The sequence below is a fragment of the Hemiscyllium ocellatum genome, chromosome 3 (assembly GCF_020745735.1).
Source record: "Hemiscyllium ocellatum isolate sHemOce1 chromosome 3, sHemOce1.pat.X.cur, whole genome shotgun sequence".
NCBI classification, from domain to species: Eukaryota; Metazoa; Chordata; class Chondrichthyes; order Orectolobiformes; family Hemiscylliidae; genus Hemiscyllium; species Hemiscyllium ocellatum.
The window spans coordinates 19,441,296-19,457,780 of NC_083403.1; positions in this window are offsets into that span (position 1 = coordinate 19,441,296).

Here is a 16,485-nt window from a genome sequence, read left to right on the forward strand (position 1 = left end):
AATACCATCAATCAGATAATCTCATCTGCTTCACCTCATTGTTACCCACTTACCACTGTTGCAAGCTTCAAATCTACATATTGGCAAATATTCAACTGTGAAAATCACCTCACAATGACACTGTTACAGTTGCCTCTCAAACGTAGCAGAAGGTGGTGTACAACTGAAGGCAGAAGAGACAGAACTGTATATCCAAGCTCCTATTCAGGAGACTCTGCTAACCATGAAGGGAAGAGCCATTATGAGGCTGAAACAATTGGAAATGAGGATATCCAAGTAACTAATGCACCTTCTCTCATCCAACTTCTCCCCCATCCCTCAATATCTTGTGACTTTGAAGTTGTTGACGGTGTCAACATTGCGTTTCTTATATTCTCATCTACTGCACCGTAACCAGACATTTGCCCAGTTCTGAGGAAGGGTCACGCAACCAGAATGTTAACTCTGGTTTCTCTCCACAGATGTAGCCAGACCTGCTGAATTTGTCCCAGACTGAACCGGCCTACGAGGGGGAGAGAGAGGAAGGAAATACTGAGGATGTGAAGACTTAATTTCACAGTTAGATGCCAAGTCAGATGTGAGATTGTTTGTAATACCAAGGAAAGCACAGAGGAGGGACCTGCATGAGGTGAGACACCAGATACAGCACACAATGGCAAGGGGAATAAAAAAAGAGTAACACAAGTGCTAGTTTACCAGAGGGTGCAGTCAACACACAGGTTTTACTGCAGAGGATTCAGATGATGGTTTCAACAGATGAGGTTATGGAAGAAGACTGATGTGGATAAAAACCCAAAATGCTTCATGCATTGGAATGGTTGCCAGAGAGCCTCATGCAATGTTTAAGAGCATGGACGAGCTCAGGACTTTGCGCAGAGTTTGGGGGCCTTCCCTTCCTACATTGAACTGGTGGCTATCTCCACCACAGCGCAGCATCCATCATCTTCCACTGAAGCTGCCGTCCAATGTTGAACAGCTGTAGTGGAAGATTAGACCACTCTCACCAATGGAACATACCATTTAAAACAGCTTCCAGGGCACCACAGTATCCTGGCAATCAGTTGCCTGGCAGAGAACCTGCAATCTCAGTGAATGTGCTGCCAGCCCTGCCACTCCACTAATGCCTTTCACTGCTGACCGTCAGCCTGGCAGCTCACATTCTGCTGCCAATGATGAGATGGTGGAGGCTGCAGCCTGACCTTCTGGGGTCAGGGTTAGCCCGAAAGGCCAGTCAAAATGAAGTAAAGGCTGAATATCTTGCTGTCAGGTCCACAATGGCACCGTTCAATTATCCATTAATTTGGCATGGATATGTTTGTGTCACTTTATGGGGAAGGGCACAGCCAGCGATAGGCAATTACAGAGGAAAGGTCAGGAGTGTGAGACTGTTTGTGAATGGCAGTCTGGGGCTGTGCTTCCAGCTATTGCTCAGTTCAGTGTTGGGTTTGGGCACTTCCCCACTTCTTCTCCCCCTTCCTCCTCCCCACCACCTTCTCGCAATAATGTTCGTTGGCACCTGCCACACCACTCTCTGTTCAATATTGAAACTAACCAACTACAAAACATACCCAAACTGTACAGAACTACCGCAACAGCAAGAAGATAATAATCCTTTACATAGTTCAGGGGCAGGGGAATAACATGTTGCTAGATTTCTGTGTTTAGTCTGTACAGAGTGCAGAGAAGGAATAGACTGGGATTCGGAGTGTCATAGTTTCAAATCAGATCTTCACCCTGCTTGATGTGATGCGAATGATGGAATTAAGAACATTGTTATATGAAGAGAAGGCCCTTTGAGTCTATTCTGCAATTCATTATGAATTTGATTGACCATCTGATTGGGTTGGGATATCAGGTCGGCATGGACGGGTTGGACCGAGGGGTCTGTTTCCATGCTGTACATCTCTATGACTCTCACTAAAGTTTCCCAAATCCCTAGATTCCCAGAAGGATCCATAATCTGCCTGGCCCAGCCTGAAATATCTTCAGCAATGGAGCACTTGTAACACTCAGAGACAGAAAGTTTTAAGGCTTCTCAACGCTTTGAGTAAATTAACTTCTCCTCATCTCAGTTCGAAATTATTGACCTATGATGGCGTTCTGAAGAAGGTTCATCAGTCCTGGAACATTGACTCAGCTTTCTTACCACAGCTGCTGCCAGACCCGCTGAGATTTTCCAGCAGTTTCTGATTTTATTCTGAAATAATTGACGTTTTATCCTGAGTCGTTGCTCCCATGCCTTAGATTCCACAGGACGAAAGTGAGGACTGCAGATGCTGGAGATCTGAGTGAAACAACATCATAGTGTCTGCTCTCTCAAGCCCTTTCAGAATCTTGCTGGAGAAACTCAGAACTTGTTCTTAAGAAGGGGCCTCGGACTGGAAATGTTAACTCTGTGTTCTCTCGACAGATGCTGCCAGACCTGCTGGGTTTCTCCAGCAATTTCTGCTTTTGTATCAGATTTCCAGCGTCTGCAGTTCTTGTCTGTTTTAGTGAGGCTGTCTCTGATCCTTCTCAACTCCAGAGAACACAGACCCAATTTCCTCAGCTTCCCATGACAGGCAGCCCTCCTGGTTTGGGAATGTATGGTAAATCTTTGTTACCCTGCTTCCAATGCAGATATATACTTCCTTAAATCTAGAGACCTCCAGTACACAATATTCTAGGAATTATCTGACCTAAACCCTGTAAAATTGTAGCAAGATTTCCTTATTTGTATACTCCACATTCCTTCAAATAAAGGCCAATATGACATTTGCCTCTTTAACTCTTTGATGTATCTGTATGCGAAATTTTTGTGGTCCATGTATAGGTACACCCAAATCTCCTTTCACAACAACATTAGAAATTTCTGAAGAAGGGTCAAGGAGACCTGAGCTGTTAACTCTGCTTTCTGTCCACAGATGGTACCACACCTGCTGAGTTTTTCCAGCAATTTCTGTATGAGAGCTTAATGCTTTTGAAAAGAATATTCTGCTTTTCCCTTCACAAAGTGAATAACTTTACACTTACCAAGTTGGCTCACACTTTGATTCCTATCGTCCATCTACTTAACCTGTCATAGAATTCCTACAATGTGGAAGCAGGCCATTTGGCCCATCGAGTCCACACTGACCCTCCAAAGAGCATCCCACCCACACCCAGCCCCCTACCCTATCTCTGTAATCTTGCAGTTGCCATGGCCAACCCACCCATCGTGCACATCCCTGAACACTATGGGGCAATTGAGCATGGTCAGTTAACCTAACTGGCACAGCTTTGGATTGTGGGAGGAAATCCGAGCACCTGGAGGAAACCCACACTGACACGGGGAGAATGTGCAAACTTCACACAGTCACCCGAGGCTGGAATTGAACCTGGGTCCCCGGCGCTGTGAGGCAGCAGTGCTCCTGATTTTATTTGTTTTACTGTTGTCAGCAATCCCTCCTGGTACTTGGGCAAAAAGAAATAGAATTCCATAAGACCCTAAGAGCAAAAGTAAGCCATTCAGCCCATTGAGTCTTCATTGTTATTCAGTAAGAAACTCTTAATCAGCACTGCTCGCTCTTCATTAATGAGATTACCTCTTTGATCAAACTTTTGGTCACCTGGCTGAAACATAGTATTTGGTACTGTCCCTTACTTAACTACTGCTAGGCAACAAAAGTGCACGAAATGGTGTCCTTGGCGTGCACCATTTGTGACCTTCAGAAAGGAGTTAGTCAGCAGACAACCTGGGTTCAACAAATGCTTTGAAGTTCCTGAGGCTGCAACGAGGGGTGTCACTACAGGGAAGCCTGCAGGTGTAAGTTGAGTTTCCAAAAGAGCCAAACATACAACAGATGGGGTACGAGCCCAGGGATCTGGGAGGTGAATGGACAGGAGACAGAGAGTCAGGATAAATGGGACATTTTCCAGTGGGCAGGTTGTGATGAACGGACTTTCACAAGTGCTGGTGTCAGAGGCCATGCAGTATATGCAGGTTTTCTGCTGAACAAAGCTAGAAAGGGATGTAAGTAGTAAGAAGGGAGGCAGAGTGGCGCCTCACAGCACCAGGCACCTGGGCTCGATTCCAGACTCAGGCAACTGTCTCTGTGAAGTTTGGACATTCCTCCTGTGTCCTCCAAGTGATTCGGTTTCCTCCCACAGTCCAGGGCTGTGCAGGATGGGTGAGTCGGCCATGCTAAATTGTCCCATAGTGTTCAGGGATGTGTAGGTGAGGTGCAGGGGTAAATGTAGAATAATAGAGTAGTGGAATAGGTTTGGGTGGATCCTCTTAGGAGGATCAGTGTGGACTTATTGGGCTGAAGGACCCATTTCAACGCTGTAGGGATTCTATAACCTGTAATAGACCAGAAAGAGAGCAAGGAGAAATCTCAAGAGGGATGCTGGATGGAGACGGTTATAGACAAAGGTGGAAGGTGTTAAGCTCAAGGATGACTGTTTTAAAATCTGGATGTAGTTGAAGAATGTTTATGGTGAATAGAACCTAAATGTGAATTTAGGTACAGCCAACTAAGTTTTAAATAGCCAGGAGATCTTTGACGTAGTGACTCTGGAGTAAAAAGTGAGGTCTGCAGATGCTGGAGATCAGAGCTGAAAATGTGTTGCTGGTTAAAGCACAGCAGGTCAGGCAGCATCCAAGGAGCAGGAAATTCGACGTTTCGGGCCAGAGCCCTGACTCTGGAGGCAAGTTCATACAACTAATCAGGCAGCCATGTTTTTGAGACTAATGGAGATATTAGTGTCTCGCCCAACATCATTGAAATCAAATGATCTGGTCATGACCATGTTACACTTCATTAGAGATTATTGCGCTATGACGCAGCATAGATGGTTTTTGCATGCAGATCTTTCTTTATTCTGGGTGGTTTATCGGGCACAGCACTGGTGTGGGCATGCCAGCATTAGGGAGGTTAAAATTCAATCTGCTTCATTTGTCACATGAGCTGGGCTTGTTAAACAGGAATCTTAGCAACAAAAAGATCTTTCTTTTATGCAGATCCCCACCCCAAAACAAAATCCCAACTAGAATGGAAAAAAACCCTTGCAAGAAACTATGCAAACTATCAATGTGATCTCTTGGGTTGGGACAGATTCTTGACAAAGAATGAAGCAAAAACAATGCAGTGGCAAAACCAGTTTTGAGGGAAGAAAGGAGTCAATACTATCATTTAGAAAGCTCAACAAGAATTCCGTTAGAGATGAATGATTAGAGGCACAACACTTAGCTGAAACAAAGCACCCAGATTCTTAAGCACTGATGCTAAAGGTAATAATACTTTCACAACAGAACATTTAATACAGGACAACCATATAAACAAAAGAGCATTCACAACAATAAACACATTGAATAGAGGAGAATGCTACCTGCATTTGATGTTTATGATAAGTGCAATAAAATCTAAAAGCTACAAAAGCTTGAAGTGCAATAAAGGCAGGACTTACTAGAAATGTATCTGAAAACATCAGGTTAATGTTTGGAGGGAGGAAATGTTGCACCCAGAACAAATCCCCATCAAGAGCTTACAATGCACCAGCACCGGTGACACCACGCGGATTTTCAATTGCCCTAATTGGCTCTAAGGCAAGGCGGTGTAACCACTTCGAGTCACTGGGAGTGATCTGGCTGCAGGAGGGCAACTTTCAGAGACAAGCGACAGCCGTAACTGAAATTGCTTTAGTCTGTAACGAAGAATTCCGAAAACTAACACCAACCAAGTCAGGAGTCTCCAGGCAGCCTTTTGCTAGGTTCACAGATGCCTCCTTTGAGGTTTGGGCAGATGCAGTCTGCAAGAAGGGTGATATCCCACAGTATACTATGTCCAAAACTCTGGGGGGGGGGGGGGGGGGGTGGGGAGTGGGGGGGAATGTGCCCAATCCTGCTGTCATCCTGATGGCCACCTTTGTGTTCAGCTGCATCAAGCCTTGCATTCATGAACACCAAGTGTCACTGCATATCGAGGTTCCATCTGTCCCTGTGTTGAGAAGTAGTCGGACCGTTCCCAGTCTCCTGTCCTTCATGGAGAAATCTGCAAAGAAAAACACCTTTGACCACAAATCCATCAGGAAGTGTCAGCATGTAGTGTCCTTGAGACCCTGCGGGAAAAGGAGAGGGTGGATCATGTCAGCTAGTTCCCTGAGCAGACTCTCACTCTGGCAGAACGCCTCATCTCCAGAACTTTCCGACAAGCACCAGGACAGCGATCGGCTGGTGGTGAGAAGGGCACTGCCAGTCAGATCCTTCATGTACAGCCAGACTCTCTGCACCACCGCACACTGCCCTCGAAGTGGCTGTTGGGTGGGGGAGGGAAGGGGAGCCAGTAGAGAATGTCACCCATCTCCTGCTGAACTGTGCCTTTACAAAGGAAGACTGGAGAGAGATGCAGTCGTTTTTGTCGAAGTTTGTCCTGAGCAGCTGGGAGATGCAGGCCTCTGTGCTCCACAGTCTGTTCCCTGGGACACACCAAGATGAACATGGACTGTGGTAGAACCATCAATGCGGTAAAAGATGCTCTTTGGCCTGTCTGAAACTTGTTGGTCTGAGTGTTACAGACTGACACATTCCAAGGTCCAGGGCTATGTGCTGAGGGACGTACTAAAGCTGGGGGCAGCTGCTACCAAGACACAGTGGGGAAAGAGCACTGTCTGAGGTCTTCCTGCTGATGGTAAATGGGGTCCATTCAGTTATTGGACACTCCCCCCACCCCTGCTGCCTCAAATAGATGTAAATATAATCTTTTTTAGATTCCCTACAGTGTGCAAACAGGCCCTTCAGCCCAACAAGTCCACACCAACCCTCCGAAGAGCAACCCACCCAGACCCATTCCCCTATACCTAACACTATGGACAATTTAGCATGGTCAATTCATCTAACCTGAACATCTTTGGAGCACTCGTAGGAAGCCCACGCAGACACGGGGAGAATGTGCAAATTTCACACAGATAGTTACCTGAGGCAGGAATTGAACCTGGATCCCTGATGCTGTGAGGCAGCAGTGCTAACCACTGTGCCACCATCTTGTACATGTAAGAAATGTCTTTGGTTTGTTTGGATAGAGTCAAAGGCCAATATTTGTCTGTTTCTTCTGAACTGCTTCAGTAACTGTATGTCTATGAAGATATCCTTATGAATAAAGTGTATTTTTGAAATAAAGAGAGATGTGTTTGTCCCTCAGTCTGGAAGAAGAAATTCTCTGATTGACATCTGGCTGGAGATGGTTACAGAGTAGCCAATCAGTTACAAGGAGGATTGTAGGTGTAGTATAGCGAGCTCTTTAATGGATTTGAGAAGGTCTCAAAAGGTGAGTTGCAAGCCAGGTAACAGGCCGTTCACAGTGACTGAGCAACCTGAGTGCTTGCACCTTTCCCTAGCGTTACCAGATCAAATGTGTGACTGTGTCATTGAGACTGCAGCAGCCCTCAGTCGGGAGTCACTAGTGAGTAAAGGAGAAGGACAAACATCTCATGTGAATCTCAGGCTAGGGGAAGGGAGGACGTGACTCCAGGAAGTTGTCTCAGACTGATGTGCCACAAATCCACAGACTAATCCCAATGGAGGAGACAGGACTGGAGAAGATGGTAAGTCATCCTTAGTCAGGTCATCTAATGGTTCAGTCTGTTTCGGCGGTGGACACTCCTGTCCAGTGTTGCGCTCCAGGAAAAAGTGAGGACTACAGATGCTTGAGATCAAAATCAAAACATCTGGTGCTAGACAAGCACAGCAGATCAGGCAGTATCCGAGGAGCAGGAGAATTGACATTTCAGGCATAAGCCCTTCATCAGGAATGTGAGGGTTATGTTCAATCTAATCAACCGCTGTTCCCTGTTGGATTTGGTGTGCTGAGCCTCTTGCTGAGACACCTTCACATGTCTCCAACAGGGCCCACTGTGGAAGGGGTGCAGAATAGACCCAGGTCTGTCATCGGTAACTTCCTCACCAGGGAGAAACTTCCTGAAGATGCACCATCCCTTTGATCCTCTGGTCTTTCCATCAGTATCTCAGTGAGTGAACTGCACCTCATGAGTGAGCAGGAGGATGGAGTTAGAAAGAGTCAACTGGAGGGAATCCCTTTCAGAGGACCGAGACGTTGAGTTTTTAGACATCACACACAAGGAAGGGCTGCATCGTTCAGTATACTCAAGGCTGGGATCAACAGATTTTCAATCAGCGATGGAAACAAGGGTTCTGGGGAAAAGGCAGGAAATGGAGTTGAGGACTCTCAGATCAGCCATGATCTCTTTGAATGGCAGAGCAATGGGCTGAATGGCCTACTTCTGCTGCTTCGTCTAATGGCCTCAGATTGTCAGAGATCCCTGGAACTACAGACAGATGATGAAGGAATCTATGCAACACCCATGTAGAGTCAGGGTTCTGAGTGCAGAGTGTCACCATTGAGAGATTGATCTCCGTTTTGGAGCAGCGCATCAACATTCTCAGTAAGAGGGAGAATGTCACTGGGGCACTGCCTGCCCAGTGTTGCTCACAGAGCTGTGGAGTGACTGCCAACTGTGGCCCATCTGGTGGTCTCATGGAAGAGACATCCCTATGAACTGGGAACTCAGGCAGTCTTGGTTCAGGGAGTGCTGGCATCTTCCCTCACTTCCTTGGAGCCTCTTCCAACTGAGGAGTCTTTCCCTTCCAGGCCTGAGGCCCAGTGATGATTGTCACCCTGGCAATGAATGGCTTGTGGAGTAATCCTCATGGATACTCCCATGTTGAGGTACCTCAAGAGAGCAGTCACTTCCAGCTCCACTTGAAGCATAGCAGTAGAAAATCCAGAGGACAGGAATGCATGGCACCTGCACCATTAGGGGCTCACTGGAACAATAGTTGCTCAGCTTGTTCTTCCATTTCGACTGTCCGATTTGTATTCAGCAAGCTTTCACAGACAGCAATGTGACAATGGCCAGAATACCTTTCTTTTCATTTTTAATATTAATACCGGTCAATGGGTAAATGTTGGTTTGGACATGGAAAGAAAATTGACAAGAAACATTAAAACGAATAGTAAATGTCAGAGGAAATGGTGGAGGCTGGTACAATTGAAGCATTTAAAAGGCATCTGGATGGGTATTAGAATAGGATGGATTTGGAGGGGTATGGGATTAGATTGCATTGGGATACCTGTTGGGCTGAAGGGTCTGTTTCCATGCTGTACGTCTCTATGACTCTATGACTCTAAATCCATTAAGAGAAAGAGAGGGATAACGCAGAACGTGGAACCAACTGGGACAAACCCAGGATAAAACGAAAATATACAAAAAGGGAAAAGCAGACTTGAATATTTGCCTGTGGGATGAATGCAACAATGTGGGGAATGAGTTTCATGTTAAAAAAAACTGGTCGGTGAATAAATACTGAAACTTGAAACAGAAACTTGTCTGTAACCTAATGATATTTGCCCAAGAGCATGTAAACAATCCCAGGAATGTGCTCATCCAAGCAGCAATGGGGCGGGGTTGGGTGGGGGTAGACCTCTAATTGGCCTCAACAATTATTCAAGTTCCCACTGCAGTGGCCAATTATTGTAAGGTTGGGATTATAACTATGCTGCTTGATTTAAAATTATTTGATCTATCGTAGACGAGGGAATGTGAGGAATGGGTCTGTGTGAGATACCAAGAACAAGCTGCAGTGCTGTTTGAGGAACCTCAAGTGTCAGTGTGAAAAATGACATAAAATATAAATAACTGCTTTGCACAGTCTGAGGATGCTGTAGATCAGCCATTCTCAACGGGGAGCATAAGGCGCTCTTAGGGGCCCTGGCACATTTGAAGGGGGCCACAAACTCAAAACTATGAGAAGGGGAGCCCCAAGGGTTTATGGGGGGCCTGGTAACTGAACTGAGGAAATACATAAGCAACAACCTTCATTGGAGTCAATAGTTTCCCTCCTATTTATAATATCTTTCCAACACATCGTTTGAATTCTACGCACCCGGTAAATTAATTGCTTAAGCTCCTGCCACACAGCCTCACTTCAGAGTCAGTCACAAATCAGACAGCACCGGGTCAATGTATTCAGTCAAGGCTTCTCACATCCATTATCGCCACACTTCATTCTCCGCAGATCAGCCTATACTGCTAAGCCTTTTTCATCCCAGTTCATTTGTTCATTATGTTCCTTGTAAGAAGTGCCTCATGATTATTTTTATTATTTTCAGAAATAATTCTACCCTCAAAACTCAATCAAGTTAGTGAGACACGATTTCCCACAGACAAAGTCCTTTTATTCCATGGTGAAAGAACGGTGTCGGCCATATTCAGTGGAATATCTTATCGTACGGTTTCATCACATCTCCACAAGGCCCATATGTTTGAACTGCATGGCTACATTGTCAAATAAAACATGAGGCCTAGCAAATTGAGAAAAGCAATTAGATACCTCGCATCCAGATAAGAAGGATAGACCCTTAGGTTTCTTCAAAAACCTTCGAGATCATTTCAAGAGAAGGCCACCACTGAAACACACCCTTGACAAAATCCAGGAACAGAATTGATATTGAACACGAGTTGGCCTCCCATTGTCATTGTCTAATTTTGGAGCCTGAAATCATAAAACTTGCAGAAAAACACAAGGATTGCACTAGGCGTGACAGGTGTTCACTTTCAGACAGTCGTATTAAAAAAGTTTTGTCCAGTTTGTCAAAGTTAAGGTTTTCTTGATGTTCAATAATAAATGGTTTTCTGTCTATCTGTTTGCATTGTATCCTTATTTGAAAGGGGGAGCCTTAGAAACGGAGATTAGCTCCGGGATGGGGGACACTCAGAGAATGATTAAGAATCACTGCTTTGGATGACCAGGGTAAAGAAAGATCAGTAGGGAATCAGTATGGAAGACATAGACTGTAGGGAAATAGATGGTGACATCTTGCAAAATGTCCAGATTACAGAGGAGGAAGTGTTAGATGACTTGAAATAGGTAAAGGTGGGTAAATGCCCAGGACCTGATCAGGTGTACCCGAGAACTCTGTGGGAAGCTAGAGAAGTGATTGCTGGGCCTCTTGCTGAGATATTTGTATCATCGATAGTCACAGGTGAGGTGCCAGAAGACTGGAGGTTGGCAAACGTGGTGCCACTGTTTAAGAAGGGTGGTAAAGACATGCCAGGGAACTATAGACCAGTGAGCCTGACCTTTCTGGTGGGCAAGTTGTTGGAGGGAATCCTGAGGGACAGGATGTGCATGTATTTGGAAAGGCAAGGACTGATTCGGGATAGTCAACATGGCTTTGTGCGTGGGAAATCATGTCTCACAAACTTGATTGAGTTTTTTGAAGAAGTAACAAAGAAGGTTGATGAGGGCAGAGCAGTAGACGTGATCTATATGGACTTCAGTAAAGCGTTCGACAAGGTTCCCCATGGGAGACCGATTAGCAAGGTTAGATCTCACAGAATAGAGGGAGAACTAGCCATTTGGATACAGAACTGGCTCAAAGGTAGAAGACAGAGGGTGGTGGTGGAGGGTTGTTTTTCACACTGGAGGCCTGTGACCAGTGGAGTGCCACAAGGATCGGAGCTGGGTCCTCTTACTTTTTGTCATTTACACAGATGATTTGGATGTGAACATAAGAGGTACAGTTAGTAAGTTTGCAGATGACACCAAAATTGGAGGTGTAGAGAACAGCAAAGAGGGTTACCTCAGATTACAACAGGATCTGGACCAGATGGGCCAATGGGCTGAGAAGTGGCTAATGGAGTTTAATTCAGATAAATGTGAGGCGCTGCATTTTGGGAAAGCAAATCTTAGCAGGACCTATACAATTAATGGTAAGGTCCTAGGGAGTGTTGCTGAACACAGAGACCTTGGAGTGCATGGTTTCTTGAAAGTAGAGTCGCAGGTAGGTAAGATAATGAAGAAGGCATTTAGATTACTTATAGATTAGATTACTTACAGTGTGGAAACAGGCCCTTCGGCCCAACAAGTCCACACTGATCCGTTGAAGCGCAACCCACCCATTCCCCTACATTTACCCAACACAACGGGCAATTTAGCTTGGTCAATTCACCTGACCTGCACATCTTTGGACTGTGGGAGGAAACCGGAGCACCCGAAGGAAACCCACACAGACACGGGGAGAATGTGTAAACTCCACACAGTCAGTCACCTGAGTCGGGAATTGAACCCTGGTCTCTGGTACTGTGAGGCAGCAGTGCCTCACATAAATTAGCATACTGTGAGGCAGCAGTGCCACCCATAAATTAGCATGCTTTCCTTTATTAGTCAGAACATTGAGTATAGGAGTTGGGAGGTCATGTTCCAGTTGTACAGAACATTGGTTAGGCCATGTTTGGAACACTGCATTCAATTCTGGTTTCCCCACTATAGGAAAAATGCTCTTAAACTTGAAAGAGTTCCAAAAAGATTTACAAGGATGCTGCCAGGTTTGGAGGGTTTGACCTATAGGGAGAGGCTGAATAGGCTGGGGCTGTTTTCTCTGCAGCATCGGAGGCTGAGGGGTGACCTTACAGAGTTTTATAAAATCATGAGGAGCATGGATAGGGTGAATAGCCAAGGTCATTTTCCCAGGGTAGGGGAGTTCAAAACTCTAGACATTGGTTTAAGGTAAGAGGAGAAAGATTTCATAGTCACCTAAGGGTTAACATTCTCATACAGAGAGTGGTGCATGTATGGAGTGAGCTGCCAGAGGAAATGGTGGAGGCTGGTACAAGACATCTGGACGGGTATATGACTGGGGAGGGTTGGCTATGGACCAAGTGCTGTCAAATGGGACTGGATTAATTTAGGATATCTGGTCGGCATGGACAAGCTAGGCCAAAACGTCCGGGTGGAGTAGGCAGCGTCTGGGTTCTTCTGCCCGGGGCTTATCCGTCCATCCATCTACTTTCTCTTTTTTCTTTTCTCTTCCTCATTTTTCCCTAAGATTTGAAAGTGCTTTACTAAATAAACAAGACTTTCCTCGGAGTGGCTGAGGGCTGGACTGGACCAGGCCGAAGGCCTCTGTCCCCAGAGTAGAGCAGGGACAGGAGTTGGACTGTGACCTGATGTGGGAGGTCAACGGTTTGTGAGGCCTGTCAGACCACACGCGATCTACTGCAGAGTAATGTTTATCTGTAATCTGTTTATCTGTAATCTGTTTATCTGACTGTAACATGTATCCTTTTAACTTTTATTTCTTATTTTCCAACTTATACTATGAATCACTGTGCATTAATGTAACTTTTCTTTCTTTCTCTATTTTGTACCTAAGATTTGTACCTCAGTACTTTGTACCTAAGATGGCAGTGGTGACGACTGCAGGTGCAGGAAAGTCAGACTCGATAAAATGTAGAGCAGGTCAAGCAGCATCAGAGGAGCAGGGGAGTCAACATTTCGGGCCGGAACCCTCATGACTGTGATGAAAGGTTCTGACTTGAAACTTCGACTCCCCTCCTGGTCTGATACTGTTTGATCTACAGTGCTTTGTCCAGCTCCACACTTTATTGTACCTAATATGGCATCATGAGGGGTGACATTGTAAACTTTTCACTTTACAGCATTCCTGTACTTCCATACTTGAGTACATATAACAATAAACCAAATTCTAATAAAGTTCTAATTCTATGACTCTATGAAATACTAATGCAAAGGACAAGTTGGGCTGAACGGTCTGTTTCCATGCTGTACATCTCTATGATTCTATAACTCATAAATGTATATATATATATATATATAATATATATATATATATATACAGATTAGAAATAAGAGGTGAATCCAAAAGATCCAAGATCATGCTAAAATGTTTAGTTTAGCCTCTGATCTGTTCTTGAAGAGTAGGTAGTTGGATGTTGTGGATAATCACCAGAAGTTATTGGGAACATTCACATTGTAATCTGCACAGTTTGTTTCATGATCCTCAGATTGATTGTGATTTGGTAGTTCTGTTCCTTTCAAACGTGAATGAATTCCAACACTCAGGAAGAGAAATCAGTGTGTTATCCTGCTCCCCTTTTGTCTGGCTGTTTGCAAGCTGACTTCTACCACTCAGAGTGAAATGAAGTGTCTACCTGCAGCACAGGGGTGGCTAGAAAGTAGTTCTTTGATTGTGATCTTCACAGCATACTGGCACTCCCTCATATATTCTGGCCCATTAGATCATTCTGGTACAGTTACCACAGCTTTTTAATCCCTATCTTTGTGGGTTCTTCAAAGAGAAAAATAGAGTCACAAGAGATCAGCCCAGTCTGTTTGAGGTTTCTTAGGCACCTTTGGGTGTTACATTCCATTGATCCCACACAAATATTTTGGTGGTCAGCCATAGAATTTACACCTGCAATTAACTTTATGTTTTTTTCTAAAGGACATTTTGGAAGAAGGATTAAAATCACTCGTAGTATTTTGGGGCTCTGACACACCATTGTAACAAATAAAATACTGCATAACAGACTTGTTATCTTAATTGAAACCTGGAGATTAAGGGACAATAACAAAGCAAATACAAAATTGGGACAGAAAGCTGAGCTTGGTGCTGAGCTGTGTGATCCTATGTGGAACAGGTAATATTTTGCCTTCTAATGATACATGACTGTTAATGACATAGTACCAACAGAGTGTACTACAAGTATTACAGACAGTACTACAAAGAGTGTAATTGTTAACCAATAGTACTAAAATGGTGGATAAATTACCAAATATTTTGCTTTTGTCTTCATGATAAACAATACAAAAAAATTCCAGTGGTAGATTGCTGAATATCAGGAGTTGGAAGAGAGTAATGAACTTGGTGAATTAGAAACGTTGTAGCATACAAAGCTAAGGGCAAGTGCTAGAAAATGGGATTAGAACAAACAGATATTTGCTAGTTGGCATGTTTACAATGGGCTGAAGGGCCTTTTACTGTGCTGTAAAATCTCTGGCTCTATGACTTCGACCAGGTAGATGGTGGTACAGTGAAATGGAGGGAAGGGGTGGCATACTGATATCATTGGAATAGAAATCTAGAAACCCTGGGCTAATGTTCTGGCAAATGAGTCTGAAGCCCACAATAGCATGTGGTGAAATTTGAATTTGATAAAAGTCTGTGGGTGGGAGATTCCCTGAGGTGATGAGGTTGTCTGGGAGATGATGGTCCCCTCAGGAGATTTCCCATCCACAGCTTCCAACCTTATAGTTCGGGAGCACTGCACCGCCCGGTTCTACCTCCTACCCAAGGTCCACAAGCCTGACTAGCCTGGCCAACCCATCATTCCAGCCTGCTCCTGCCCCACCGAACTCATATCCACATACCTCGATACAATCCTATCCCCCTAGTCCAGGAACTCCCCACATATGGTCGGGCCACCACCCATGCCCTCACCCACCTCCAAGACTTCCATTTCCCCGGACCCCAATGCCTCATCTTCACCACGTACATCCAATCCCTCTACACCTCCATCTGCCATGATTAGGGCCTCCAAGCCCTCCATTTCTTCCACTCCTGATGCCCCCACTAGTACCCTTCCACTGACACTCTTATTCATTTGGCTGAACTGGTCCTCACCCTCAACAATTTCTCCTTTAAATCCTCCCACTTCCTCCAGATGAAAGGGGTACCTGCATAGGCACCTGCATGGGCACCTGCGTAGGCCCCAGCTATGCCTGTCTCTTTGTTGGCTACGTAGAACAGTCTATCTTCCAGAGTTACATCAGCAACTCCCCACCTTTTTCTCTGCTACATTGATGACTGCATTAGCGCTAACTCATGCTCCCATGAGGAGGTTGAACAGATCATCAACTTCACCAATACATTCCAACCCAACCTTAAATTCACCTGGACCATCTCTGACACCTTCCTCCCCATCTTGGACCTCTCCATCTCCATCAACAATGACTAACTCAATACTGACAATTTTACAAACCCACTGACTCCCACAGCTATGTGGATTACATCTCCTCCCACCCTACCTCCTGCAAAAATGTTATCCCGTATTCCCAATTCCTCCGCCTCCACCACATCTGCTCCCAGGAGGATCCATTCCACCACAGAACACACCTGATGGCCAGCTTCTTTAAAGAGTGAAATTTCCCCTACAATGTGGTTGAAGATGCCCTCCAACATATCTCATCCATGTCCCACACCTCCGCCCTCAAATCCCATCCCTCCAACCGCAGCAAGGACAGAACCCCCCAGTCCTTACCTTCTTCCCCACCAAAATCTGCATAAATCGCATCATCAACCGACATTTCCACCACCTCCAAACGGACCCCACCACCAGGGATATATTTCCCTCCCTACCCCATCCACTTTCTGCAAAGACCGTTCCCTCTGTAACTATCTGGTCAGATCCACACCCCGAACAAGCCACCCTGCCCTCCTGGCACCTTCCCCTGTCACCGTAGGAATTGCAAACACTGCACCCACACCTCCCCCCTCAACTCCATCCAAGGCCCCAAAGGAGCCTTCAACATCCATCAAAGTTTCACCTGCTCTTCCACACATGTCATTTATTGTATCCATTGCTCCCAATGTGGTCTCCTCTACACTGGGGAGACCTGACGCCTTCGTGCAGAGCACTTCAGAGAAC